Source organism: Lissotriton helveticus, chromosome 6 (assembly GCF_964261635.1).
Source record: "Lissotriton helveticus chromosome 6, aLisHel1.1, whole genome shotgun sequence".
In the NCBI taxonomy this organism is placed as follows: Eukaryota; Metazoa; Chordata; class Amphibia; order Caudata; family Salamandridae; genus Lissotriton; species Lissotriton helveticus.
The window spans coordinates 232,487,183-232,513,925 of record NC_136067.1 but is presented as its reverse complement, the minus strand read 5'-3'; the positions used below and the strand labels follow the sequence as shown (position 1 = coordinate 232,513,925).

At 44.4% G+C, this 26,743-nt stretch overlaps 1 protein-coding gene across 5 annotated transcripts in view; it reads left to right on the top strand.

The window, feature by feature from the left end:
• Window positions 1-26,743, top strand: part of LOC144762467 (adhesion G protein-coupled receptor F5-like) — an 805,746-nt gene that overhangs the window by 127,047 nt on the left and 651,956 nt on the right. The window contains exon 1 of one of the 5 annotated variants that reach the window (XM_078647679.1): window positions 4,737-4,865. The exons of the other annotated variants lie outside the window; for them this stretch is intronic. The gene's annotated coding sequence lies outside the window, so the exon portion shown is untranslated. Of the gene's footprint in view, window positions 1-4,736; window positions 4,866-26,743 lie in introns of those variants that run through there. 5 annotated transcript variants of the gene reach the window in all.

Genomic DNA, 26,743 nt, shown 5'->3' with positions numbered 1-26,743 from the left:
ACATGCTTTGTTAACAGACATAAACATATAAGAAGTACAAAACTCCTGAAAGTCACAGCGAAACCTCTTGTAGGGTTAAGAGACATAAATATACTCATGTAGGATAATGAGCCCCCTCATACCTAGTGTGGTGTGCTTCATCAGTAGGTTCCACATGTAGTACTGGAAAGCATCGACGAGAACTAATGTTCATTGATTTCACAGACTCCTAGTTATGGGTTTCTTAGTTTTAGTGACGTTATGCCCCTTATGTTGCCAATTATGTTTGCATATTGTTAAAGTGCAAGACCTATATTAAAATTGTGTGGGTGAAATAAAAATATTTTTTAATTCTGTGTCCTTACCTCACAATTAAAACAGAAACGTATGGCAATGAAACCTGTTTCTCTTTTTCTTCAACATGTTCCTGCGCTCAAATATTGCCCCTACATTTGTCGTACACCTTCTTCAGGACTATAGGTCCCAGTATTTTACATCAAATACTGTGAAAAAGTCCCAGATTCATACAGCATGCTTAACAAACACATTTAGTATTTCTGTTTAGTTTTGATAAGAAGGGGCAAGAGCAGTGGAAACACTCCTTTGTTGAAGAGGTGCACCTTGGGTAGAAACAGTACCACCCTTTCATAGAGGACAGGTAGAAACAGCAAGAGCAACTGCAGCACAAGCATTACTGCATGACTGGAGCAAACCAAGCACCGGGGAAAATTAAGAAGTACTTTGGAGCGGAAAATGCTGGATGCCCGAGATGTGCTTCTGAGGGTGCGGAGCTGGAACATATGTTATGGTCCTGCCCTGATCTCCGGGAATACTGGCGGGAGATAGGTGACACTTTATTGGAGGTGACGGACAGAGCTATTCAATATGATATAGCAGTTTGTTTGTTGCACTGGTTCCCACATACGCCTAAAAATAAAACTACGAGCAGATTTATTGACATGGGCTTGTTGGTAGACAAAAGGGAAATCACAAGACGCTGGAAGGCGAGAGTGGATCCCACACACAGGAGATGGGCCACCGAGTTCCTGAAATGGGCCGTTTGCGATAGCACACACAGATACCAAATGGCTCGCCGTAAACCAACGGACAGGGCTCTGGATACGGCAGCGGCTTGGGAGGCATTGGTCCAAGCCCTGAGAGACAGCGTGCTACAGGGGGAAGAGACGGAATCAGAGGACAATGGAAATGACCCTAGCACGGAACCGGGGACATCGCTAGACTAGGTAGACATTGGACGGAGACTCCTGATTGCACCCATAGAAAAGGAAGAGAGGTATACTCCTGAGTGGGTGGTGGACAAGTGAGGGGGGGAGGGGGGGAGTTGAGGCAATTTGCTGGGGTTGGGGAGTTTGGGGTGTTGGGACGCAGAAAAGCAGACGAGCAAATACTTAAGAGGAAAGGGTTGCACTGACCACATACTACTGGACATTGGGAAGTTTCCTGTTTGTCGTCGCCCGACCCCAGGGTTGTGGGCAGAAAGGCTGTGTACAGATGTGGATGAAAACGGACATATGCCAGAAATGGGTGAAGTAACCCTATGTGACAATTGTGAAACTGTAAATCTGCAATAAAAATTGTGTTTAAAAAAAAAAAAATGACAGGAGCAAACCAAGCCTCTCACACTCACTCAAAGAGCAAGTGCAAACTTCCATTCCCTACAGGATATATTCAGCTGTGCAGATTAGCGCAAGTTTCATTGCTAAAAACTCATTTACAGTTAAGACATGAGTGGCATATAAGTTAATGACAGATCTCTGAATGGGTGCTCAACTCATTAGGAGTAATACGGAGGGGAGTGAGTGAGTGAATATGTAGGTTCTGATTAGCACTTATGTGATAATTGTCACCATCCTGAAAGTCTTACCCCTGTCACTCAGAGATCTGCTATTTGTGTTGAGCCTTTGTTTTGCCACATATTGAAAAGTAGCTGTTACCTAATGCATTAATATAATTTAGGGCAGCCAAGCCACATTCTAAGTAACTATGCTCAAGATGGGCATACAAGGTGCTGTGCCATCCAAAATCTGTAAGCCCGGCTCCATAGCAGTGCGACCTGTGCCACCGCACCGGGTGCTGACTTCAGGAGACGCTGAGTTTGCAAGTTTATTTTGGTTTTAAAAGCACCTGCTGCAGCATTCCGTGTTACCAGCAATTTCCAGGTAACAATAAAAACAGCAAGATAACTCCGGTGATCAATGTTCTTCCTGAAGAGAGTTCTGATTTTTGTTAAGTTAAGGTTTTGACTGATCACCCACGCACACAAAGCACTCCACAACACCGGCCCAGCATACCTGAACAGCAGACTCAGCTTCTACACCCCCACCCGCCAACTCCGCTCCGCCGGCCTCGCCCTCGCCTCTGTCCCCCGCATCCAGTGAACCACCTCCGGCGGCAAATCCTTCTCCTACCTCGCCGCCAAGAACTGGAACACCCTACCTAACCACCTACGGCAGACCCTAGACCTACTCACCTTCAGAAGACTCCTCAAGACCTGGCTTTTCGAGCAGTAGCAGCACCCCCTCCCCTCAGCGCCCTGAGACCCTCATGGGTAAGTAGCGCGCTTTACAAGTACTCTGATTGATTGATCATAAAATAGCACAACCTGCTGCAATGAACGTGTACCATGCAGATCACAAAGCGCATATAATGTAAATAGGTCAGTGGGTTACTACTTTTCTAAGAGATATCTTTTTGTTACTTGCAGTTTATAAGTTAAAATTCTGAAATAGAACAGTGAATTATTAACTCTCATCATAGAGCTACATGCTCACTGCAAAGTATAGACTATATCATAGATTAATGTTGTAAAAAGGGTTCATTTGGGTAGAAATCGATTCTTATTATTAAAGAGAACCCCCAACTCTTTCAAAAAGAACAATTGATGGACAGAACGCAGAACAATGTCATACATTCACCCCAGTACAGAGATCTGGGCCTCAATACATCAGTTTTTGCTCGCCGTTTCAGTTTGGACCCAGCCATATGCAAATCAGTCTTGGCCCTGCGCCCAATGGGAACAGTCCAGCCCGAACTGCTAAGCCAGGTCCTCTCAGGACTGGAAACAAGCATCCTAGGTCCGGTTTCGGGCATTCAGCCCTCCTCAGCCAGGATAGCTTGACTCCAGTGGCATGGAGAGCACAGGACCGACATCAGGGCATACCCGTCCCACTAGGGGTGACAAATGCAAAAAGAACAATTGATGGACAGAATGCAGAACAAAGTCAATTATTGGGCTCTGTTTTCAATTCTGAGTTGGTGCTTCTCCAGATCAAGCACTCTTAAACTACACTGTCTACCAGTATGGATGATGTCACTCCTACACTTATAGTCCATTGGCATATGTAACATTCATATACACTGATTTACACACTTATGATTGATTGTCTCTGTGTAATGTGCGTGTGATGCAAAGTGCTCTGATACCCAACACTGGTATGAGTGACACTATATAACTAATTAAATACATCTGAAAGTGAGTGGTTATGGAGACTTGAGGGGCACTGTTAAAAGATGGGGGTGAGGGAATCCGTGGTGGAGGTGGTCACCACCTCCACCCCGGATGGGGCACCAACAAACATTGTCGCACCAGGTACCACCAGCACTAAAGCCAGCCCTAAATGTCTATGTTGCACCTGTTCGAATATTGAGTGCCACCCTGCGTTTTCAGATAAAGAGACCATCTGTTTACTCCATTGCTCACCGTTATTTTTACTAACGCTGACAGCGTATCTGTTGGCTGAACCTGGGAGAACCTTCCTGCCTTAACCTGCACACTGGCTCTTCAATACTTTCATGTAACCGCTCTTCTTCTTAACCCAAAGTCCCTTTCCTGGTTGCACATAACTTCAGCTTTCCATTTAATGAGATTGGCTTTCATACAGTCTGGGGTTTCCAGCCACCTACACTGAGCATGCATATATTTGCAAGCCTATACCAATTAAAGTAATATATGAACTACAACTCCCAGCATGCTTAGTTTTGTTGGCTGACAAATAGGACCTGACCAGCTGGAACGCTCACAGCTGGATGACATTTAGGAGTGCACATTTTCACGGCCCCATGGTTTATTACCAACAGAATTTAACTCAACGAATATTAGTCGTCATTTCATGTTATCACTCCGCTTTTTTCATTGCCTGGCCTTTAAGTAAAGGACAAATAAGGACAGGGGTAAAAAACAGACAAACGCAAAAATGCACCCCACTTTTGTCTCTAGGTTTCCCAGGTGCCTCCATGTGAGAGTAACAGCTTTTATGAATGTACGGTGTGACTGGAACAGATAGTCAAACATGGATCTGGGAAGTATGACAGGACTTCTCTAAACCTTACATCATGTTAGCCTTCGAAACTGGACATCACTTTTTGTATTTAGTTCTTGTATATGGTTAAGAGATACCTGTATGTCACTGGATCACAACTCACCAGTCATGGGCTTACTGGAATGTTCGTTTTCAGGAGTGTCAGCCCAATTGATTTAATCCATCTGAACCTAGAGTAAAACGTATCTAATCCAAGTTCAACTTCTGTAGCCCTGCTGGTGCCATTATAAAAGCAGGACTACGAGTACCAGAATGCAATGGGAAAATAAACATCATCCTTCTCCTGCCCAGTGTTGTTGAAGAGGAAGTTTGGTTCGCCCGCGTTTTGCCGTGACCGACGGTGAATCTGCCGGTGCTAGAGTTGAACGCTGCTTGTTGCAGACATCTTACTTTAGATTTCCAGCTCTCGTCTCTTTACAAAGGACACACTTGATGGGCGGGAGAGGGGTCTGCGGAATGTCCCCGTAGGGTCTGAGATAACCTCCTTCGATTAATTTGTTCGTGTTTCTGTTTGCTGAGTGCTCTCGTAACATGGGCTGCGGTTTTGTAAGTAAACATGTATTCCTTTGATCTTGCATAAGCCCATTGCCTTCTAATCTTTGCCATCTTTAGCGCGAGGCGTTTTCATGACAAAGTGAATTAACATGAACACGTTTGTTTACCTTACACACATTTAACTAGGAAGGACACTGTTGTGGTAGCAAGGCGACACTGGCCTCTTATTCCATGGGCATTTACCCAGTCGCCAGGAACCCTTGGAGACTGGTTTTGAAATTACAGGTTCCAATCCTTCGCTTTCCTTTTAAAAATCTTTTTTTTAGTTGTGTTAGTTGGCACTTTATTTCATGAAAAGCAAATCAAACTGCCTCTCCAGAGAAGTGGAAAGAAAATGTGAACTCTTCCTTAACTAAAATGTTGCAAGGTTTCTGTTTGAATGTCTGATCAGTTTCCAGAGGTTAAAAAAAGGGAGAGGATGTGGCATTATGGTCAGAGCTGCCGACTTTGGAGCTGGGGAACCGGATTCGAGCTTCTGCGTCGGCTCCGCATTTTGTGATTCTGGGAAAATCACTTAATCTCCCGCTGCCTAATCAACATTAAATAATGTAATGTAACTGGTGCTCATGTAAAGCTCTCCAATACCTTCGGGCCGAGTTCGTGCTATATAAATCTTCAAATAAAAAATACATCTAGAAATGCTAAAGGCCTCACTATCTAGCAGATGGTTGGAAGCTGAAGTGCTACCCTATGGCCTTCACACCCCCCTGCCAATCTTCAATCTGAGCTGATAAACCGATCTTTCTCCAGATTCCCCCCTCCCCCCCCAGAGAAGATTACCAGATTACTCAATGCGCTGCAATTAACCAGTGTTACTATTTTTGATGTTACTTATACCACTGTACCACTGTATGTGATTGGTTCTGATCTAAGCTCGATAAATCAGTGGTGGTCTTTAGCATAAATGACTTAATTGACTAATTTACCACATCACCAAAGAGACTGCAGACACCGCCTGCGTTTGGGTTAACTGGTTACTCAAGATATAATTTTAAAATAGTTGTTTTTCCAATACATATCACAATACAATCCCCAGTCAGTCAACCACACTGCCATGAGCAATCAATGCTGACATGCCATAGTATCATACAACATGGCATAGTGTCTCACCATACAACTAACCCCAACACAATTACAGGTCCAACCCTTTTAGACCAGCTATGATTTGCTGCATCATTGGCGTTGGTTGCATGGTTGCTATTGTTTGCCAAAATGTTGGTGGTTGCATCATTGGTGTTGTCAACCCAGTACATTTTGAAATTCCAAGTAGAATATGTATGGATTTTCCAGATCTTTGGAGAGGATGTGGTGCATAAACTCCTCTGAAAAGATATTATTCTGACCCAGACTGTTATAAATGACGTTTCAAATGATTGAGGTGTGAAGTTAGTCCTAACTTCAGTTATGAGGCATTTAAAATCTTGAAATGTTAGCTCCTAAATAATTTTGCTATAAGCCTTTCGATGTGAAAAAGAGTGGCAACCCCCCCAATTCTATCTGCTCTGTTCATTCTGAATATGGAATATTCTGATAGTAAAAGAAGATCAATGAATGGTTGAGAGTGGATGTTAAGTCAGGTTCTAGTAAGCATCATCATGTCTAAGCCAATTCGGGATCGAGAATCTGACTGCAAATGGGTGAGCTGAGGCCGATCTGCAATTATGCAAAGACACTTCCTAGGGCCAACAATTGTATCTGAAAGTTGGGTTTCAATTTGTAGGAAGATGTCATTATTGAGTTTTGAATCTTTGTTGGCTCATGTCTTTCCGGAAGTGCTCTGGGTATGTTGGACTCTATATTGTTTGGTGTAATTTGAATTGAGTTTTTGAATGTTATGTGCCTGTTTCTGTATCTTAGACTGCCTTTGGTTTGGTTGTTATCAGTTGTGGTGACTGGGATCCCATCAGATGTGAAAACTGCTCTGTATGAGACTTCTCAAAAGATGCTTCATCCATGCTAATCTTTGAAGTGAAGATTTGATTAATAAATATGATTCACTTTGTTTTTTCCCTTGTTGAGTTCGTAGGACTCTCCCTTTTCTTAGAGCTCCGACGTTCAGCAAATTTATAAGGTAGTCTCTTGAAAGAATACTTTTTCTGTGCATGTAGTACTTTACACCTTGACGATCACAGAATTAATGTTATTGCTTGGTGGAGCATGGGCATGAAGTGGTAGCAACTGTGCTATAAAAACATGAGCAATGGCAGTATGCTAGGCAAGGTGCTATTAAGTCCATAGGCAATAGCTCGAAGTTCTGGTCCCATTGCTTCTCTCTATTGTTCCAATAATTCCACAAAAATGAACCCACAGAACTTAAAATGTACCTTAGCTCTTATGATAATCGATAGTAGTTCAGACAATGTCATCAAATGATCCTATGCATAACGCCTTATGTATTTTCATAAAGAGAGGTGACAAGTGAAAGTCACATAATTGAATCAATACTTAGGTCAGTCATAAATCTGGGAGTAATCAAGATAAGGAAACCCATTTTCAGCTCTTACAGAACTGACCACTCCTAAAATGACATCACATACCAGGAGACGTATTTTCATTAAAAAAAGTCCAGTGAACGAAAACCAATAGGTATGTATTAGACTGCTGCTTTCGAGATGGTTCATAACTGAACAGACAGCTCTCCCTGGAAAAAAGCTTTGTCAATCACAAAACCTTTTGTTCCATGCATAAGCACATCTTAGCACTCATTAAACTGTATATAACCTTAAGTGGCTAAGCGTGGCTCAATGGTTAGAGCGGCAGACCCTGATGCAGAGGTCTGGCCCGGGACCAGGGTTCAATTCCCGCCTCGGCGGCTCTTGGACTCGATTTCCTCGGACCTGATAATTCTCGCATCGGTGCCTAGTCTAATCATGGGTCCCACTCTGTGACTCTGGGCAATAGCTTGCTTAATCTCCACAACGGCCCCAGCAGCGCTTGGATGCCTGGCTTCACTTTGGGGGTGCCCAGGAGTGGACATTTCACAGGCAAGCCAGGAAGGGTTCCGCAGCGGTATGAATACAGCTCTACGAGACCTCTGGGTAGAAGTGCGCTATATAAATACAAATACATTTACAAGTTAGGCTCAGCTGCTCACAGAAAAGGCTTTCTGAATCAGGCATGGATATTCTTGGGGTCCGTGTAACATGGGACATGCCGATGCCCTCAGCCTAAACTTTAAGTGAATCCTCTCTCCCAAGCTAACTTACCATGCAATGGCAGCCACAGGCCAGAAGTCGTGTTTTTGAATCGGGATATCTCCATTTCGAGCCAGATTTATATGGTAAGCAGAAATGTGTAAACATATTTGCACTAAACACAACACATCAGTCCTTTTTACATGATGCTAACACAATTTTCCAGAGTACACTAGACTTCGAGTCACCTATCACCCAATACCACCCACTGAATCAAAATATTCTGTGAGATCATGGTTTGCCCTTTAACCCTGTCCCACTGGCACCTCTGACCTTCTAAGGGCTCCCCCCAGAGCTTACAAGGACTAAGCTTGAAGAACTTAAAGAAATCATGCTATAGGCCCGGTCACCCTAAAGCAACCCTGCCTATAGGACTGAAACATCTGCCGGAGAGCCCTTCTGACCCCACCCTCCTACCCCTAGAGGGCCCAGGCCCTGAAGGAGCAGGGCGAGTACCCAAAAGATGAGTTAAGGCCATGGACAAAATCCAACCCCCCACACCCGTATAATTGGAGATCCTGTAACAATTGCTGAAAGCACATCTTTGAGGTTACCATGACACTGGCATACTGTGTCTAAATTCCCTGTGAGATGCGAAGGGGACCCTAAGAGTTTTTGACTACCACAAATTCACTCTGCCCCAATATGACAAAAGACAAAATGATACGATAACCAACAAAAGAAGCAAACTAGAGACAAACAACAAACTGCGTTATAACCCCAACAACACACCTGTTGACACATAAGTTATATATAATCTTCCTGTCAACTTAACCCCTACCTAATATGTGTGGTAGGAAGAACATCAATCCTGCCCGCAGTGCCACTGAATAGGGCTGCAAGTCTTCTTTCCACCAAAGATGGGAGGCAGCGGTGTTTGCACCAAGGAGGGCAGGAACAAGAGGTTGAGACCCATCTCATCACACCTTTTGTTGTTGGGGCCACGCCCACCCCCTGTGTCACCCTGAGAAATCCAGGACAGACGCAAGAGTGATGGTGGGCCATGGTTAGCATTCCCGCCATCCTACTGAGTGCCACATCCCACAGTGCTCTCCATGATTGTCAGCTCTCCTCATTTTGGGTAGAAACTTAAAACAGTGGCTAAGATTTCTGAATTCACATCTGCTTTTGCTGTTTGTAGAGAAGGAGGAAGATCTATTCCTCCCTTTAACTAGAGAGGGTAGTTTGATGGCCAAGTTTCGAATGGTTTTATACAGAAGAACCTTAGGGTTTGACTGCATAGTATGCGGTGTGTTTATAGTGGTTGTATGAAAGAGGTTCGCATGGCTAAACCATGCTTGCCTCTAACACGCAGCCTAAACCACGATTGTGTCTTAACCACGCATTCCTTTACCACACAAACCTTTACAATGTTGTGGTAAAGGCATGAATGGTAAAGAGGTATGTGTGGCTAAGGTCGCGACCCCCACCCCTAACCTACAAACTCCCTATGTGCCCCCTAAGCCTTAACAAACACGACCCTGACCCCCTACCATCCCCTTGTGCTATCCCTAAAACTACACCAACTACTTACATTGCCCTTAGGCCTAAAACCCAAACCCCTATTTCAAAACACTACCCATTCCCCTCCCTCTGCCCTGAGGCCTACAATCCTGTCCTTTAACAAACACTACTTCGACCCCTTCAGACCCGAGCTGCTGTCCCTAAAACTACTCTAAGGCCATCCACTGCCCTTAGGCCAAATACCCTAACCCCCAATTAAACAAGCATTGGCATAGCCAATAGGTCTCGCCTTTGGGTCCTTATAAGTTTTTAGCCATGCAACATTGGATATTGTTGCACCAAGTATATTGTGCTGCATAACTAAATACTTATAAGGTCCCAAAAGCGAGATCTTGCTATGTGTGACATTTTCATCATTTAAGCTGAATTATGAGTGAGATTTTTGCAACTAAGAGTGACACTTTACTGTGAGAAAAATCCAGCAATTAGGACAGTGAAACATATTATTAAACCAATTAGAGCAATGAAAAACTATAAGATTTTTTAAACTGCTACAAAGCACCAGAAATGGAAGGGAACTAAGGAAGCAAAGAGGTGGTAAGGGGCTTGCTGAGTGTGAAAGAAGCATTCGACCTCCCTGGTGGAAAGACTGAGCAACATGGATAATGCAGGACCGAGAATGCCTGCTTCTAAGCACTAACATCGGACACCAAAAAACAGACCAAAGTCTGGGAAGTATAAAGCGACCGGAAATAACAGTTTTTAAAGATACATTTCTTTCATATATACTTATCCAATTGGTGGGACTCTGAGAGGTGCGCAAATGTGGCAATCCTAGTCATAAAACATGATATAAATCAAGGATTAGTAGTAAATCTGCTGTGCTCGTGTATGAGAATAACAGCATACTTTTAAAATACATTTTGTAAAACATGCCTCTGGTGCGAATACCCAGTTGGGACACTTCTAGTTAAAAACACGTTCGCAGTAACAGATTAGGTTTGGCAAATATGTTGCGCTCCGGATTGGAAATCACAAGGAAATAAACAGCACTGTAAAATGCAGACGTAACCTTCAAAACGGTATAAAGTCAGTTATTTTAACTTTTCCGTTTAAAATGCAGCAGATCGATATCAATAACACTTGCTGCATAACAGCCATCAGCATCTGCTGGTTAGGAAGGAACCTGAAATCTAATAAGTTGTTTCAATTCTGAATCTGCATGCTTTTGCTCTTGGCAGCCACAGCAAAGAACAAAAAAACACAGACTCTAGAAGCAGCAGAGCCCGCGAATGGAAAGGCGGGGCCGACATCGGCCCTGCCGCACGAATGGCGAGGCCTGCCGGCCCCCACTTGCCCCGGGTTCCCTGGTGACCTGGAAGTGATTGTGTCGCTTCCGGGCCACAAAGGGAACAAAGGCCAGGCCGGTTAGATCCGGCTTCGCCTGCGAGGGGTTAAAAGGCTGTGTAGCGCGGGAGTCGGCCTCTTTGACTCCTGCGCACCACGGCCTGCCCCGTCCAGCCTCTAGGAGGCTGCAATTAATTTTCCCACCCACCATCCCTTAAAGCAGATGATTGTTATTGTGTGTTAGGATTACAAGCGTTTAAGTATTACAAGGGGGCTCACTAATAAGTTTTGTTCCTTAGAACTTTCTCCCGTTTGAAGGTCATCATTCGTCGTATTTAGGATTGTTATTGGATGTTATGAAAGTTGTCATAATTTGGTTACAAGTGTTTATGTATTACAAAGTGTCTGAATAATACGTTTTGTTCCCTAGGACTTTCTCCCGTTTTCAGGTCATCATTTGTCGTATTTATCAGTATGCCTTGGTCAGGAGGTGAGCAGTTAATTTAAGGTCCTTAGGGGGGCGGCGCCATTCTCGAATGGGGTCGCCCAAAGGGAAAGACAAGTGGTCTCTCATAGAACTCCAGGGGCAGGTACAGCCTGTTGGGCACATGGGTGCGGGGGAGACAGTCACGCTTTCTCTAGGCTCTTTGGCCACCGCACGTGCACAATGTTGCCAGTAAGCGGCGCAGAGATACAAGGGCCCCCTTTAATGGAGTTAATGGAGCGTACGGGGTAACCGGGGGACCAAAGTACCCTCACGGTAAGCGGGCCCTCTGCGCACGCGCACCTCTACGGGAGGGTGTGGTTAAATTGGGCGTACGAGGGCAACCGGGGAGGGGATGTGCCCCCACGGTAAACGGGCCCTCCTGCGCGCGCGCACCTCTACAGGAGGGCATGGTTAAATTGGGCGTACGGGGGCAACCGGGGAGGGGATGTGCCCCCACGGTAAACGGGCCCTCACGCGCACCTCTAAGGGAGGGCGTGGTTAAATAGGGCGTACGGGGGTAACCGGGGAGGGGATGTTCCCCCACGGTAAACGGGCCATCTTGCGCATGCGCACTCCTTCAGGAGGGCGTGGTTTAGTGATAAGGATCTGGCACCAGTTATGACCTTGCCGTAGGCCCAAATAGGTACGCAGAAAAGTAACTAATGTATAATGTGAATTGATATGTTAGTTTCGGATAGGAAATACCTTGTACTAGAAATATGTTAAGGTTAGCCATCTGAATACCTGTTTATATCAATTGTAACATTTTCTGCGTAATTGTAATATTGTTTATTTCAATTTTGATTTATTTTGTATATTTTAATAAATACGGCTGGGGGGTCGAAGTCCCCCGCCTTCCAAAGAAAGCTCTCTCACGTCCTGTTAATTATGTTATGTTGGTTAACGGAGGGGTGGGGGTCTTCCGGTAGTCCCTGGCCATTAGGTCCCAAGAACCCGCCTGCCTACATGTCCTTCTTCACAACAACTCACTTCGCTGTATAAGACGAAAAGCTAAGCCTCCGCTGGCCATCCTGCACACAGTCGATGACCCTGGCTTGAACACACAAAAGATCACCCACAGCTATGCATGCTGACACTGTGCACCACGCTAAAGCGCCCCCCCAACCCCTCAGAAACGCCGCCTGAGAGAAAGCTTCCGCCTAATTGGGGACCTCTGTACACATGGTGACAAAATGATCCTCGGCAACTTAGTTCAGAAGAGCTAACCAGATGTTCGATTGAATTGGCATCAGCCCCAATGTCTTATGAACGGTATCTGTGTAGAGCTTCTATACGTATCAACAATCAGTGAAATCCCATGTTTTTGAAAGATCTGCAAGGATTTACTTGAAAGCCTATTTAGAGTAGTGAATGAGTTAGGAGCTGTAGTGTTGGGTGAACAAAAACCTATTTTGCAGTTCTTGGTAAATCGCTGCTTATTTGAAGGTACTACAAAGCATCCGAAAATAAGTATTAACTCCTATAAAAATACTGAACCATGTTCAGTGGTTATATCATGTGAAGGGTATATTTCTAACTGCCATAGAGACAACATGATAAAATGAAATAAACAGGAAGCATTAGAAAGTTTAGAAAAACGTTAGACATTTCATATGTGGTAGTAACACTAAATTACATAGACAAAGAAAAACATTAATTCAATTTTCTATACATTCCTAACACCCATGCGTGCAAGTTCCTTAAGTAGCATCGTATTTAAAGTGAAAGAAGTCGTAGCATCGTATTTAAAGTGAGAGAAGTCGTAAGTGGCCAACACGCTCTTTTACGTTTTAAAACTGACCTTTCAACAGAGACAAATAATGCATTTCTTTTCATTTCCGTTTCATTGCATCGCTCATGGTGACACAGGTATGCTTCTCGGTTCACAGAAAGCTCACGGATGACCTAGGTATGGTTCTCGGCTTAAGGCATGAGGAAAAAGGTATAGGGGAACCATGAGCAAGTATTCCGTTGTGTGAAGCTCTACAGAAGCAAGGTGCCCTCGGTGCCCCACGGCACGAGTAATTAAATGCAGCACATTAGATGATGTAATAGCTTCAGGAAGGGCTCTGACCCCGATATCACAACAGTTGATGAAGCCCCAAGTAGCGTAAACAAGCATTGGCCACGCGGCAGGGCCGCAAAATGAAGAAAAAAAAAAACCTGAGTTATGCGCACGCGTGCGGCGAAAAAAAGTGCTGTGCACGTCGCGCGCGTGCTTGTGCTCGTGAGGGTGAGCTGATTGCCGCTTTGGAAGCACTTCTTAAAGCGACTTTTAAATGTCTCGGCCGAGACCAGAGCATGCGCTGGTTCAGGCCGAGACCTAAAAACGACCCCACCCTCCCCCAGCCCTGAAAATTACCCAAACCCTCCCCCGGCCCTGTAAACTACCCCCAAACCTCCAGCCCTGAAAACACCCCCAAACTCCCCAGCCCAGAAAACTACCCAGGATCCCTCAGCCCCAAAAAAGTACCCACCAACCCCCCGCCCCCCGCCTGGAAAACTACCCAGCCCAGCCCCACTTACCTCACTGCGGCTCTCTTCATGGCGAGGTCTTCCCTCTTCCGTCCCTGCTGCAGCCAGCAGCTAGACCGCACACTGCCTTAACCACGCATATGCATGGTTAATGCATCGTTAAGGCAAGCATGGTTACGGTTACGATGTCGGAACACGTACAACACATGGCTTACGCTGCGGTGTTCCGACTATTTCCTGTTTATAGTCTGTGTCTAATTTGTGTGGTTGTTGACTGAGATGCTTGTATTTTGAGTCACAGAAGGCATTTCCTGCTGTTATTGTATCATCTGGAGTGATTCAAGAATTTGGATTGGCTTAAAGCTGTGAAACATCAGACTTTGCCTATACACTTTGAGGTGAGTCTTTCGAATAATGTGTCTTTACTTACAGTAGTCAATAGGGTATGAGTACTTTGAGGCACAAAAGGGGCCTCACTTTTCAATCATGTGAGTTTTGTAGGCATGTTTGATGGGATATAATGTCTCAAATAGTTGCACTTGCAGGCTGTAGATGGAACCTTGGATCAAAATATTGTCAGTGTGATAAAGCGATCTCGAGAGTTATGACAGCAGGCTGAATTTAATTTTAGTCTGTGTTCGCGTGTGATAGGCAAAAGTGTTGCTTTTTTCTAAAGTGGTTTAGAATTTGTCTAGCAGTGTGTTCATTTCTTATGTATAAATTGAAAATCACTTTTGTTTGTGTATTCATTAAAAAGTCACTTTTGTTTGCACATGTTTTAGTATTGTGTTAAAGGGCAGCTATTTGGCCATCACTGAAGATTTTTAGTTTTTTCCGCTTGAATGCAATGCCCTAAGGCTATTTGTGGTTAGACTAGTGTGTAGTTTATGATAAAGAGGTAAGTGCCTACTTAAGTGCGTTGTTTGTGATATGCGGTTTTGTTTTATCAGAGCACTCAATTTTTCTCCTTTAGATAGGCAGCCAGTAGCAAATCACCAGATCAAGCTGTGCAACAAAATGTATTTTTTGTAATTTCTCCTCTGCATTGTTACCTATGTTGTCCCTTTGGTATGCCCCTTTTTCCACCCCCTGTAACATTCCCCAGTTGTACATTCCAAGGGAGCTTGTTTTGGAATGTATGCGGTGTGTTTATAGTGGTTGTATGAAAGAGGTTCGCATGGCTAAACCATGCTTGCCTCTAACACGCAGCCTAAACCACGATTGTGTCTTAACCACGCATTCCTTTACCACACAAACCTTTACAATGTTGTGGTAAAGGCATGAATGGTAAAGAGGTATGTGTGGCTAAGGTCGCGACCCCCACCCCTAACCTACAAACTCCCTATGTGCCCCCTAAGCCTTAACAAACACGACCCTGACCCCCTACCATCCCCTTGTGCTATCCCTAAAACTACACCAACTACTTACATTGCCCTTAGGCCTAAAACCCAAACCCCTATTTCAAAACACTACCCATTCCCCTCCCTCTGCCCTGAGGCCTACAATCCTGTCCTTTAACAAACACTACTTCGACCCCTTCAGACCCGAGCTGCTGTCCCTAAAACTACTCTAAGGCCATCCACTGCCCTTAGGCCAAATACCCTAACCCCCAATTAAACAAGCATTGGCATAGCCAATAGGTCTCGCCTTTGGGTCCTTATAAGTTTTTAGCCATGCAACATTGGATATTGTTGCACCAAGTATATTGTGCTGCATAACTAAATACTTATAAGGTCCCAAAAGCGAGATCTTGCTATGTGTGACATTTTCATCATTTAAGCTGAATTATGAGTGAGATTTTTGCAACTAAGAGTGACACTTTACTGTGAGAAAAATCCAGCAATTAGGACAGTGAAACATATTATTAAACCAATTAGAGCAATGAAAAACTATAAGATTTTTTAAACTGCTACAAAGCACCAGAAATGGAAGGGAACTAAGGAAGCAAAGAGGTGGTAAGGGGCTTGCTGAGTGTGAAAGAAGCATTCGACCTCCCTGGTGGAAAGACTGAGCAACATGGATAATGCAGGACCGAGAATGCCTGCTTCTAAGCACTAACATCGGACACCAAAAAACAGACCAAAGTCTGGGAAGTATAAAGCGACCGGAAATAACAGTTTTTAAAGATACATTTCTTTCATATATACTTATCCAATTGGTGGGACTCTGAGAGGTGCGCAAATGTGGCAATCCTAGTCATAAAACATGATATAAATCAAGGATTAGTAGTAAATCTGCTGTGCTCGTGTATGAGAATAACAGCATACTTTTAAAATACATTTTGTAAAACATGCCTCTGGTGCGAATACCCAGTTGGGACACTTCTAGTTAAAAACACGTTCGCAGTAACAGATTAGGTTTGGCAAATATGTTGCGCTCCGGATTGGAAATCACAAGGAAATAAACAGCACTGTAAAATGCAGACGTAACCTTCAAAACGGTATAAAGTCAGTTATTTTAACTTTTCCGTTTAAAATGCAGCAGATCGATATCAATAACACTTGCTGCATAACAGCCATCAGCATCTGCTGGTTAGGAAGGAACCTGAAATCTAATAAGTTGTTTCAATTCTGAATCTGCATGCTTTTGCTCTTGGCAGCCACAGCAAAGAACAAAAAAACACAGACTCTAGAAGCAGCAGAGCCCGCGAATGGAAAGGCGGGGCCGACATCGGCCCTGCCGCACGAATGGCGAGGCCTGCCGGCCCCCACTTGCCCCGGGTTCCCTGGTGACCTGGAAGTGATTGTGTCGCTTCCGGGCCACAAAGGGAACAAAGGCCAGGCCGGTTAGATCCGGCTTCGCCTGCGAGGGGTTAAAAGGCTGTGTAGCGCGGGAGTCGGCCTCTTTGACTCCTGCGCACCACGGCCTGCCCCGTCCAGCCTCTAGGAGGCTGCAATTAATTTTCCCACCCACCATCCCTTAAAGCAGATGATTGTTATTGTGTGTTAGGATTACAAGCGTTTAAGTATTACAAGGGGGCTCACTAATAAGTTTTGTTCCTTAGAACTTTCTCCCGTTTGAAGGTCATCATTCGTCGTATTTAGGATTGTTATTGGATGTTATGAAAGTTGTCATAATTTGGTTACAAGTGTTTATGTATTACAAAGTGTCTGAATAATACGTTTTGTTCCCTAGGACTTTCTCCCGTTTTCAGGTCATCATTTGTCGTATTTATCAGTATGCCTTGGTCAGGAGGTGAGCAGTTAATTTAAGGTCCTTAGGGGGGCGGCGCCATTCTCGAATGGGGTCGCCCAAAGGGAAAGACAAGTGGTCTCTCATAGAACTCCAGGGGCAGGTACAGCCTGTTGGGCACATGGGTGCGGGGGAGACAGTCACGCTTTCTCTAGGCTCTTTGGCCACCGCACGTGCACAATGTTGCCAGTAAGCGGCGCAGAGATACAAGGGCCCCCTTTAATGGAGTTAATGGAGCGTACGGGGTAACCGGGGGACCAAAGTACCCTCACGGTAAGCGGGCCCTCTGCGCACGCGCACCTCTACGGGAGGGTGTGGTTAAATTGGGCGTACGAGGGCAACCGGGGAGGGGATGTGCCCCCACGGTAAACGGGCCCTCCTGCGCGCGCGCACCTCTACAGGAGGGCATGGTTAAATTGGGCGTACGGGGGCAACCGGGGAGGGGATGTGCCCCCACGGTAAACGGGCCCTCACGCGCACCTCTAAGGGAGGGCGTGGTTAAATAGGGCGTACGGGGGTAACCGGGGAGGGGATGTTCCCCCACGGTAAACGGGCCATCTTGCGCATGCGCACTCCTTCAGGAGGGCGTGGTTTAGTGATAAGGATCTGGCACCAGTTATGACCTTGCCGTAGGCCCAAATAGGTACGCAGAAAAGTAACTAATGTATAATGTGAATTGATATGTTAGTTTCGGATAGGAAATACCTTGTACTAGAAATATGTTAAGGTTAGCCATCTGAATACCTGTTTATATCAATTGTAACATTTTCTGCGTAATTGTAATATTGTTTATTTCAATTTTGATTTATTTTGTATATTTTAATAAATACGGCTGGGGGGTCGAAGTCCCCCGCCTTCCAAAGAAAGCTCTCTCACGTCCTGTTAATTATGTTATGTTGGTTAACGGAGGGGTGGGGGTCTTCCGGTAGTCCCTGGCCATTAGGTCCCAAGAACCCGCCTGCCTACATGTCCTTCTTCACAACAACTCACTTCGCTGTATAAGACGAAAAGCTAAGCCTCCGCTGGCCATCCTGCACACAGTCGATGACCCTGGCTTGAACACACAAAAGATCACCCACAGCTATGCATGCTGACACTGTGCACCACGCTAAAGCGCCCCCCCAACCCCTCAGAAACGCCGCCTGAGAGAAAGCTTCCGCCTAATTGGGGACCTCTGTACACATGGTGACAAAATGATCCTCGGCAACTTAGTTCAGAAGAGCTAACCAGATGTTCGATTGAATTGGCATCAGCCCCAATGTCTTATGAACGGTATCTGTGTAGAGCTTCTATACGTATCAACAATCAGTGAAATCCCATGTTTTTGAAAGATCTGCAAGGATTTACTTGAAAGCCTATTTAGAGTAGTGAATGAGTTAGGAGCTGTAGTGTTGGGTGAACAAAAACCTATTTTGCAGTTCTTGGTAAATCGCTGCTTATTTGAAGGTACTACAAAGCATCCGAAAATAAGTATTAACTCCTATAAAAATACTGAACCATGTTCAGTGGTTATATCATGTGAAGGGTATATTTCTAACTGCCATAGAGACAACATGATAAAATGAAATAAACAGGAAGCATTAGAAAGTTTAGAAAAACGTTAGACATTTCATATGTGGTAGTAACACTAAATTACATAGACAAAGAAAAACATTAATTCAATTTTCTATACATTCCTAACACCCATGCGTGCAAGTTCCTTAAGTAGCATCGTATTTAAAGTGAAAGAAGTCGTAGCATCGTATTTAAAGTGAGAGAAGTCGTAAGTGGCCAACACGCTCTTTTACGTTTTAAAACTGACCTTTCAACAGAGACAAATAATGCATTTCTTTTCATTTCCGTTTCATTGCATCGCTCATGGTGACACAGGTATGCTTCTCGGTTCACAGAAAGCTCACGGATGACCTAGGTATGGTTCTCGGCTTAAGGCATGAGGAAAAAGGTATAGGGGAACCATGAGCAAGTATTCCGTTGTGTGAAGCTCTACAGAAGCAAGGTGCCCTCGGTGCCCCACGGCACGAGTAATTAAATGCAGCACATTAGATGATGTAATAGCTTCAGGAAGGGCTCTGACCCCGATATCACAACAGTTGATGAAGCCCCAAGTAGCGTAAACAAGCATTGGCCACGCGGCAGGGCCGCAAAATGAAGAAAAAAAAAAACCTGAGTTATGCGCACGCGTGCGGCGAAAAAAAGTGCTGTGCACGTCGCGCGCGTGCTTGTGCTCGTGAGGGTGAGCTGATTGCCGCTTTGGAAGCACTTCTTAAAGCGACTTTTAAATGTCTCGGCCGAGACCAGAGCATGCGCTGGTTCAGGCCGAGACCTAAAAACGACCCCACCCTCCCCCAGCCCTGAAAATTACCCAAACCCTCCCCCGGCCCTGTAAACTACCCCCAAACCTCCAGCCCTGAAAACACCCCCAAACTCCCCAGCCCAGAAAACTACCCAGGATCCCTCAGCCCCAAAAAAGTACCCACCAACCCCCCGCCCCCCGCCTGGAAAACTACCCAGCCCAGCCCCACTTACCTCACTGCGGCTCTCTTCATGGCGAGGTCTTCCCTCTTCCGTCCCTGCTGCAGCCAGCAGCTAGACCGCACACTGCCTTAACCACGCATATGCATGGTTAATGCATCGTTAAGGCAAGCATGGTTACGGTTACGATGTCGGAACACGTACAACACATGGCTTACGCTGCGGTGTTCCGACTATTTCCTGTTTATAGTCTGTGTCTAATTTGTGTGGTTGTTGACTGAGATGCTTGTATTTTGAGTCACAGAAGGCATTTCCTGCTGTTATTGTATCATCTGGAGTGATTCAAGAATTTGGATTGGCTTAAAGCTGTGAAACATCAGACTTTGCCTATACACTTTGAGGTGAGTCTTTCGAATAATGTGTCTTTACTTACAGTAGTCAATAGGGTATGAGTACTTTGAGGCACAAAAGGGGCCTCACTTTTCAATCATGTGAGTTTTGTAGGCATGTTTGATGGGATATAATGTCTCAAATAGTTGCACTTGCAGGCTGTAGATGGAACCTTGGATCAAAATATTGTCAGTGTGATAAAGCGATCTCGAGAGTTATGACAGCAGGCTGAATTTAATTTTAGTCTGTGTTCGCGTGTGATAGGCAAAAGTGTTGCTTTTTTCTAAAGTGGTTTAGAATTTGTCTAGCAGTGTGTTCATTTCTTATGTATAAATTGAAAATCACTTTTGTTTGTGTATTCATTAAAAAGTCACTTTTGTTTGCACATGTTTTAGTATTGTGTTAAAGGGCAGCTATTTGGCCATCACTGAAGATTTTTAGTTTTTTCCGCTTGAATGCAATGCCCTAAGGCTATTTGTGGTTAGACTAGTGTGTAGTTTATGATAAAGAGGTAAGTGCCTACTTAAGTGCGTTGTTTGTGATATGCGGTTTTGTTTTATCAGAGCACTCAATTTTTCTCCTTTAGATAGGCAGCCAGTAGCAAATCACCAGATCAAGCTGTGCAACAAAATGTATTTTTTGTAATTTCTCCTCTGCATTGTTACCTATGTTGTCCCTTTGGTATGCCCCTTTTTCCACCCCCTGTAACATTCCCCAGTTGTACATTCCAAGGGAGCTTGTTTTGGAATGTTGGAACCTTGTCAGTTAGCAGACGAGTCAGAGAGTGGATGGCTGAATCAAGAAGGCTCTACACTTACCTTTCTTGGTCTTCCTTTTCTCTATTTTACAAAAGTATTCCTTCTGAAAAGACTCCTCAAACAACCACAGCGATATATTGGAGTAATACATTTTACTAAGGCAGATATAGTAATTTTACAGTATTGATTAAGTAGCAACTCTTTTAGGTAGCTAAATCAATTAGTCTATGTGTATCCCAATTTAGAGTTTCACAAATAGTATACATAGATATTGAGAGAACCGAATCAGCTATTTAGTGCACAAGGGAAGACCCATCATGGTGAATGTTTGTCAAAGAGTCACAGTTAGTCTGATGTGATGGACATTGCCTATGAATGTGTGAGGATGTGCGATTAATTATCAGCTGCTAAGATGTCTATTTAGGAAACCGAATAAGAATTTTCTACCAATGCCTTTAAGGACCATACAGGTTCAAACCTGGTGTCATTGCCCTTAACTAGTTTGGACCTTTGCTGGTAATTCTACATTCCCTGTGAGGGGCTTTTTGGGGCTCGCCCCTTTCCTATTCCGCAGGAATAGGAAAAGAGCCCTAATGCAGCCAAACCATTCTTTAAGCCAAGGGCTCTCCAGCGGATTTTGGGAAGTGCACGCCTCGTGCACGAGCTTGCCTGAGCCTTCTGCCTATCAGCCTGCCAGTTCTCCTCCCCTAATTATTTACTTCACTGACTCTGGCTCTTCAAAGGCTCTACTCCCTGCCCCCCGCCTGCACTTCGTGGCCGCTTGCCTTCTGTCCCTTAATCTCCCCGTGACTCCCCCCTCACCTCTCCCACTCCACTGCTTCAGGCCCCCACCATTTGCTCAGGACATTGCTTGTTTTTTCTTCCGTCACCCTATGTTTCGTGGGTCCTTTACATCCCAGTCTTTCATCTTGTGCCACTGTTTTATTATCTTTCTTTCCCCCTTTCTCTATTTATTGATTTCCTCTTTCCTGCTCAAGGTGAAAGTCTGATGACAAAAGGGCTGCTGGCTAAAAATGAGTGGCACTGGTGGCGCGCTCCACTTCCAGCCACAAATTAAGGACTAAGGCACAGATTACTAAATCTTTGTGCCGGCATAAAGCAACTGAAGTGATGCGTTTTATTTATTATCTAGCACAAAAGGTGTGTTGCAGGTTTTGTCCTGGAAGGGCATCCTTTTCGCAGCACAAAGACACTTTGCGGTCAATGCTTGTTATTTTATTTCCCGTGCTTTCCCCTTAGCCTCCGTCCGATCACTTTCACTTTCGCGGCTTGTTATAATAATATGGGTAAACAACGGAACATACACTGTGGAAAAAATAAACTATAATAACACACATTAAATGCTATTTAAAATAAAAACATCGTAACTTGTCAATGTATTTCTAATCCATACATACACGTTTCAGAGTGTTACATTGATATTTAAACTTAGTCTGGAAATATTTCTGGTTTGCCCACGTTTCTCTGCCTGGTTCACCAATGGAAGCTACACCCCGGGACCAAACGCGTCGCACACACGTGTGTTTCAGTCATGGTACAAACAAACGTCGTCCTATAAGGGCATGAAGAGATGCGGCAACTGCGTCCATTGTAATAATGTGATCACAGGCATGTCTATACATCATCCACAGACAGGAAAAACAATCCCTCTATTTTTCAATGCTGACTGTAACTCTAGTGTCCTCATTTACTACATAAAGTGCCCATGCGGGAAACTTTATGTGGGCAAAACTGAGCGCAAAATAAAAATCAGAATTTCTGAACATAAAAGTACCATTAGAAACCAAACCATCAAGAGCCCTTTGGCAGCACACTGGCAGGAGGCAAAGCACAGCATAGCCCAACTGCAGTTTTCAGTCCTAGAGAAAGTTGAGAATTTTGAGGGTACAGATCTAACCAGATCTCTGCTTCAGAGAGAAACTTTTTGGATAAAAAAACTGGGGACTCAAGATCCCAAAGGGCTAAATGATAAGATAGATTTTTCATGTTTTCTGTAGAGAAATTACCGCTATACCAGGTACCATGTGTTCTTTGCTATGCAGTGATGGTTGTTCTGAAATAAAACTTGCATTGTTCATCATATATTTGCTTTTTCTATATACATATTTTTCGCACATATTTTGTACAATATGAGACACCATTTCATTTTTATTTACACATATTTTATTTTGCATGCGTTGCACTTTCACGATCGCGTTTATATTGTAGCTTCGAGATTAGGAGCAGCGGATTGGCAGAGACAGCCCCACGTGGTCACTAGTAATGAGTTCAATCAGGAAGTGTTGCCGTGCTCAGTGAGAGCAGGCCGCTCTAGTTGTTGTCGTGACGTCAGAGGGTGTAGAGCGATTTTGATTGGCTAGCATACAAACTACGCGGAGATTAATGTGAAAGGAATCGACGGAGCATTTGAACTTTCGGCAATGGCCACGAGAGATGTTTGCGAGGAGCAGCGTTAATATCAAGGTATGCAGCTAGGAGTACTCGGGTCATGTTGGTTTCTTCTTGAATTCACTGGAAAGGAGTCCGGTAATTCTGATTTTGGTCTTTTTTGCTTTGTAGAACCGTTAGCGATTATGCGTCTTCCAGTGGGTAAGTCCAGTTGCCACGTTGTTGTGGTTTTTGTTATCAGAGTGGAGCTTTAAACACAGGAATGTGAGTGTTCATGCAACGTTTTTTTCATCGTATAGGTCGTTTTATCTAGTGGTTCAAGGAAAGGGTAAGATTTATTCGATTCCACAGGGTGAGAAGGTGGTGGTGTATTACACTGAGCACGTTCATTTCATTTTATTATTTTTTTACTCCAATTCAGTAGTGGTCCCAAAATGTAACGCTGTGTTTTTTACATTTGTTCAGATTTCAGGCCCCGGAGGAAGAGCCTCATAGGGCTCGAAATGCATCGGGCTTCTTAAATGCATAATGTCATTGTATAATGTCATGTTGATATACTGTGTTACACACGCTGTATTCTTCTGAGCTTTAAAAGAATTGTAATGTTTAAAATCATGTCAGTTTTGGTCAATGTACTGAATTGAAAAGTCATGTTGACATCATTGAAATTTCATTTTGATATGGTTTAAAAAATTTTGAAAAATAAACTCAGCAGAGTTTTGCAACAGTGCACAGTGGTCGGGTGTAATTTCACTCGAGATAGGTCAGTCATGGTACCGCCACGCAGCTCACGATTGGCTCAGAGTCACACGCAGAGCACGTGTTTCACACACGTCGAGACAGGCCCTGCCGCATCATGTGCAGCATGCATGTTTCAGGAGACAGGGGTCACACGCAGAGCATATGTTTCACACAAGGAGCCACCCTGTGCTTGTACTTTTAGTTTTTAAAAGTTTTGTGATGGAGAGGTCTATTTTCTTTCCTGAAAATGTTTCACTTTTACAAATGTTTGAAATCGGTTTCTTCCAAATTGAGCAGTGCGTTTACATTTTTGTGTGCAGTGCACGATTGGCCAAATGCACGATTTTTGGACACATGGCATTGTCCTTTCCACAGTACGTGACTATCCTGCTTTAATTTTATGTATTTACACCGTCCAACTACTTTTCTGTTTAATTCTATAAAAGCCACGGATCAGCGGGCGCGCGCGCGCACCACTCGAATGTTTCCCCTATCCTCCCCCCATCACTTTACCTGCTGGCATTCCCCCCTCCCTTCTCGCCCAGTCCTTCTTGTCACCTCGGCATGCACTCACCCCTCCTTTCTCCCCTTTCGGCCGCTTTGATGTTCTCGTCTCAGTGACCTGCGCGTGGGTATTGTGAGCAGCAGCAGCAGGACATGCTCTGCAATGATGTGCTGCCTGAGGGAGAAGAGGGAAATATACATGCATCTGGGCCCATTCAATCTCTGGCCTCTTTACTGAGGCTGCCAAGGAAGCAATATGAATGAATGTATTTTTTATATTTGTATTTAGTCATTTGAAAAGTGTCGACGCAATTTGCATCCTCAGTTTCTTGAAGAGTAACAACTTTCTAGTATGTAAAAAATAAAAACGCTGCATACAATATTAAAAGCGAAAACGTAAGTATTATTTTTGGCCCAGGATCTGTGACTGCATTATCTTGCTGACAGGACTGCAAAACATGCAGTCTCTTGCGTCACTTCTTAGCCTCCATATGTCCAGGTCTTCTCGAGGAATCTCGTCCTACAAGCACACCAACTGCGAAACATACTAAACATTAGGTTCGACAGTCCCACTTGTGAACTAGTGCTTCGAAAACCAGTCAAAGGAGCAGCTCGTCCCCACCAGTGCAAAGACTGGTAGCCGGCGCAGGTCCACCCAAATGCACACAATATCGCCAGTCAGGGCTCCGAGTGCCACTGCCTTACCCACTACAAATTAACATGGAAGTCAAGCCGTTCCAAACGAACGCATACAAAAGCAGTATTTTCTTTCTGCCGCTCGCCAGTCAGACTGCAGTAGTACAGACCAGCCCTCTCCACCCACCCGAGAGGTACACATCTCATTAAGCGCCCGCGATCACTTTGGCGGCAACCCTTTGATGACCTCAGTGAGTCTCTTGGTGTATACATCCAGCCCCTCCATGAGCCCTCACAGAGTCCAGGTCTGCCCGCACATGCCTTTCTAAAGGACAGACAGGCTGCCTACTTGTGTGAGCCAACCCTTTCAATGCCTCTGTGATAAGCCCCGTCACCGCATCCTGCAGGGGCTCCTCGAGACCCCCTGACATTACCGCCACTCTTTTAAAGCCAGCTACACAAACTGTTTGGCTTCTGTGCCTGCCTGCTCACTTCCTCTGCTCTTTCCCACATTGCTTTCAACCCCGAATTAAACACAGCAAATTAAGCTTTCAACAACGCCATTGTTAACGCGGGATTTCTGGTCTATTGTTATCTTACCAGATCCCAGCTCAAGTCGACTGAATCGTTGGTACCTGTCATTGAGTAAAAGGCAATCCACTACTAGGTTAATCAAGAAAGAACTTACACCACTCTAAAGAACCACTTACCACTGGAAAAGGTTAAAAAGTTTATTATAAAGCCAAAGCTATCTGGAGATACAAGCATCTCAGAATGAGATTCAAAAGATATACAGGAATCAATACAAACAAGAATTCCCTATATGCTCTTAGTCGGCAAAAGGATATAACTAAAACAAATTCAAAGAGCATTAAAGTTGCCAATATGGACACAAGCTGTAGCTTATGCGTCATTTACAGAAAAGAAAAGTTCAGGTTATACTGTCCCTACACTAGACTAAATGACATCCCTACTTAACAAGATCTTTACCTAAAAAGGTGTCAGCAGTGGTGACTTCCAAAGAAGAGCACACACTTCCCTTAGTCTTTGTCTCAAAGTTGAAGTCTTGCAGTTCCCTATCTGCCTAACCATCCGCTCTCTTAGGTTCCTCAGATCATCTGCTCTAACTCCACCCCGGGGTGCTTTCCCTAATACAAAATCACATTTCCAATAGGAACGCCACTTGAGACGCCTCTCACGTGGTGCAGTTTCGAGCGGCAAATTCCGTGCTGGTGCTCCTCGGGACTCTTCATTAAAGTTGACCTTGCTTCCCAGGCTTCTCTCCGACCAGGCGGTACCCCCTAAAATTCCTGAAGACTCCTACAGACCTGTGCCTGGCGCCTCTGAACAAGAGCCTATTCATTATTTCTGATTTAAGCCCCCCTTGCACCTGCAAACAGACACTCTCTCGGTAGGCCCCAAATTCCGGCCTCTACCATATCTAGAAGTCATTAAACATCTTGAACAGACCTATCGTTCGTGCTCTGTGCGACCTCTCCTTAACGAGCTCATGCAGATCAAAGTAGCGACTTTATCTATTCAGGCCTACTAGAATTACATGAAACGGGCCTCTGCAATATGCACATTAAATTTCTTTGTTTAAACAGTATTCTAACTAACACACATTACTATAATGTAACACATCTATTTAAAACATATTTCAATTCCATGGTTAATAATACTTTGCAATAAAATGACATTAGCATCCAAGTCACTTAACAGTGTAGCAGCATCTTTCGTTTCTTGTGAAATGCCATGTGGCCTACACATTTTCATGGTTTGCAGAATTACATTTCGTTT